We start from the raw sequence: 4298 nt of genomic DNA, 5'->3' as shown, positions 1-4298 counted from the left end.
GCCATGCTGGGTTTTCTGAAGCGCAACACCGCCCACTTTGACGACCCTTTCGCTCTGAAGGTGTTGTACGTCTCGCTGGTCAGGAGTGTGCTGGAGTATGCTGCGCTAGTCTGGGCGCCTTATCACGTAACGCACTCTACACGGCTTGAACGAGTACAGCGTGCCTTTGTGAGGTTTGCTTTACGCAAGCTACCATGGACCAACCCGCAAATCCTGCCACCGTACGAGGAACGCTGCTTGCTGTTTAGGCTGCAATCTCTCGCCCAGCGTAGGATCCTGATGCAGCACCTCTTCGTGTTCGACCTGCTACGAGGCAACATTGACTGCGACAGCATCCGCGGCAACGTATGCTTCAACGAACCGGCGCGCCAAGGACTCATAAGTGAACGTCCTTTATTGTGGATTCCGAGGCATCTGTTTGACTACGGTTATTATAACCCGCTCGATGTTTGTCTCCGTAAATTCAACGAAGTCTGTACTTGTTTCGATTATGCTGTGACCAAATCTGTGTTTATAATTAGAATTAGTTAGTGTTAAGATACAGCCTGAGCATTTTAGATGGAGGCGGTGAATAAATAAATAAATAAATTTAAAAAAAATGAAGCAAATGAACAGCCCAAGTAACCGCGGGACTGTATAAGGTAACTTTAAATCCCCTCTATATCAACATATAAAGTTTGTTAGTAGAGTCTTGAAACTTTATATTCACTTTATACGCATGGAGGTAAAATTGAGTGGCGAAGTCTGGAGTTGATATAAAGTTATACAGCGGTAAAACGTCAAATTACTACTTTACCGACAGAACAAAAATAGAAAAATCAAAAAGCTTTGCGCAGCTCTTTCTCCCTCTTGGGAGAGTGCTTTTACGCTGGGATGACGATTTTGAAAGTTTCTATGTTTTTTTGCTGTGTTGCTTTGCTTTCGAGATTCTAAACTGCGTGTACTGAGATGTTTCACCGAGATGCCCTGCGCCAACCGTCTCGTCCGTCCTGAAATATGTATTTTCAGATGATTTTTGCCGACTAAGTCTTCCTTGAGGAACAACTTCAGGAAAAACTGAAACACTTGCCAGATTAAAACAGAGCATTTATTTATGTTTATACTAATAGCACTAAACAAAATTCACAAAATTCTCTGTCCTGGCACGGTGCGTCGCCTGAGCACCCGGTCCCGGGGTCTTGGTGCGGTTTCCGCCGGTGGCACGCAGCGTGATTCCGAGCGAATTGCACTTATCGGCGACGTCCTGAGCAGCCAACAAAGCGGCGTAGGGCGGAGCCTCGTCACGATCGGCCTTGGCGTTCACGCGAGATTGTTTCTTTGCCCGAAAGATCCGTGACGTAGACGAAAGTGTCGTTGAAGCTGGCGTAGAGCGAAAACTCCTCCTTTCTAGTTTTGTTTTTGCAGGAAGCCATCGTAACTAGAAAATTGTATCTTGCGACGATAAGGAGCTGTTCTGGAAAAAGAATAGTTTAATACTAAGCGCAGTTAAACTAACTATAATTGACTCACATTTTTATAGACGCTGAACCGTGCGCTGAACGATTTTACCTGCAGCAAACATAAACATACCGCGAAATACTGCCAAACTTTTATTGCCCTCACTAGTGTTAAGTTAGTGTTTTGAAACATTTTAAGAAATGTCAAAATGTGATATAACATTAAAAGCTTACTTTACAGTGATATATAAAGCTTACCATTAATGCTTCGAAACATTGTTGTGCTAAATGCTTCGAAACTTTAATTGGCTGTTCTATATGTCATTATACGGTAGGTAATAATGTTTCAAGCTACAAATGTTTCGAAACATTTTCAAAGACTATTTAAAGTGTCATAGCATCGGGAATGTTTATTTAGAGTGAATTTAGAGTTTTGATTTAGTGCTTGTGGTTACTTGGGAGGGTTTGTTCGTTTTTCCAAGCATTACAAGCAGTTGTTCGTATATGCTTATTAGAGAGAATGATTCAATTATTTAAAAAAAAATCTTCAGGTAATACAAATTTTGTTTTTTTTTTTACTCAAAATATCATCCGTCATCGTTTCACTTTTTGGATGTTTCGGAATCTGACATAAACTTTTAATAACCGTCAAAGGCAAAATATACCGCAATTTGTTGTAAGGAAGTTTGTTATATTTTCGGCAGTTTAAAATATTTTGTAAGGAATGAAAAATAATCGTGATCATAGGGCTATGAAAAAACTTAAAATGTTTTCTTTTAAAGCTTGTTTGATAGTATACAAAAGCGGAAAAAACAGTTCCCCTAAACGATGAATTGTCTAAGTGTATTGTTCTTCCTAAAATCTATACTTGACTAAGTTAAAAAAATGTCTTATATTTTTCTAGAATAGTTAAAATCCCAGTTTAATAAATAAAAATAGAAATAAATTTTAATTACAATATCCCTATTTATAAATTTACTCAACAATAACAGATGACAATTCATGGATGAACTAATTTATCGAAATTTGTATTCTTTCACACACGCTCTGATAATATGATATCTGTTGTTAATCACATATTACATTTAATTTTATATCTCGAAATAAATATCGAAATATATCTTGAAAATTATAATAAACATGCCAGGAACGCAGCGCAGCGGATAGCAAACGAAAACGACGACGACGACAAAAGTCCAAGCAGAGAAACATCGCGCGTGCTTGTAGGTAAACAGGCAGGCAGGCAGGCGAGCAAGCTCGTGAGAAAGTTTGAACCTGAGAGAAAGCACGTGCGTGTACGAATTTGAATTAAACATCGTTGTTAGGTAGCCCCTTACAGCTAGCCGCGCAAAAATGGTCAGTTTTGGGCGCTAATAACTTCGCGGGAAAAATCCTAAAAATATGGTGTCTTCGGGAAAGTTGTTCTAAATTTAATGAAGGTTCTACATTTGAGAAATGGTAAGAATCGGATAGCTATGGCGCCTTCCACAGGTAAAAAAGTTAAACAGTTGCTTTTCTCCATACATTATGACGATTTTTCCCATACAAACTTTAAGCGATTGGAGGGAGCGGTTCCCGTGGTCAGAATGAGCTCAAATTTGGAATTTAGCCTAGTGATGGGTCAATCTTTGATTTCAGGGGGTAGCCCCAAAAAAGTCCGGATTTGGACCACCCTAATGGACACATCTACAACCCCCAGCGAACCTCCAGTTGCAGTGAACTCGACTTCGGGCTAAGACCGGGGTATACGAAGCAAGGCCCTGTGGTCGGAGTGCGACATAGGAGTTGCCAATCTTGCCCCACAGGCAAGTACCCGCATATAAGCAACACTTCCTCTTCCGAACGCCTCCCAATTTTCAGCTCAAGTACCGTTCCCGAATCCACGCGGCGTTTGTCGTCGGCTGAAGCTGTCATGGTGTCACAGCTGATAGACCCCGAGCCGTTGGACAACCCATCGCACCGTACCGCGCCGGGACGCTCGCTAGACGGTACCATGGAAGTTCCCAATCGTTCCGACGCAGTCGCGCTCCCAGCCAGCGGCCAGCCAAGTCGTCCCGGCCCTGCGTTCGGAAGTCGAGAGGGGGTTTTCCAACAACCAACTCCAGGCGAGTACTCTGAGTCAACAGTTTTTTCTTCTCCTGACAATCCCTTGGCTTGCAGCCCTCCAAGACACTTGACCATCTATTACCAGAACATTCGCGGCATGCGAACAAAGGCGGAGAAACTGCGCCTCGCCTTGATGTCCAGTGACTACGACGTAGTGGTTCTCACCGAAACCTGGTTGCATGGCAATATTCTTAACTCGGAGTTCTCCGCGAACTACAAGATCTTCCGACTCGACCGAAACACCGCCACGTCCAGCGCAGCTCGTGGAGGAGGAGCACTTGTTGCTGTCAAAAGCGATCTTGGAGCTAGGGAGGTAGAATTGGCTAACTGCGAACGGTTGGAGCAGTTAACAGTTCGTATCAACTTCCATTCCTTCGCTCTCTTCGTTTGCGGGATTTACGTCCGACCACGCACCCCTCCCGACGTGTACACCTTGCATGCTGAATCCGTCCAGCAAATTCTCGAAAAAGCAACGGATCAAGACGTGGTGGTTGTTGTCGGGGACTACAACCTTCCGGATCTCGTCTGGGTCTTCGATGAAGACGTCGGTGGCTTTCTCCCCGCGAACGCGTCGTCTGATGCAGAGGTGGCTCTTACTGAGTCCTTCCTGGCCAACGGGCTGGTCCAAATAAACTTCCTGCTGAACAACTCCAACTGCTTACTAGACCTCGCCTTTGTGAATGACGCTGCGGCCTTTGAGCTGTTACTGCTTTTTGTTGGCTGTGACAGTCGGGGCAAATGAAACACCGTTTTTTT

General features: G+C 43.6%; 1 pseudogene; it reads right to left on the bottom strand.

Annotated features, from left to right (window-relative positions):
- Positions 1 to 488: 488 nt before the first annotated feature.
- LOC120428865 (40S ribosomal protein S14-like) lies at positions 489 to 1713 on the bottom strand (annotated as a pseudogene).
- Positions 1714 to 4298: the final 2585 nt, after the last annotated feature.

Source organism: Culex pipiens, chromosome 1, assembly GCF_016801865.2.
Source record: "Culex pipiens pallens isolate TS chromosome 1, TS_CPP_V2, whole genome shotgun sequence".
Lineage (NCBI taxonomy): Eukaryota > Metazoa > Arthropoda > Insecta > Diptera > Culicidae > Culex > Culex pipiens.
The sequence above is the reverse complement of the archived record's forward strand: the minus strand, read 5'-3'. Positions and strand labels throughout refer to the sequence as shown.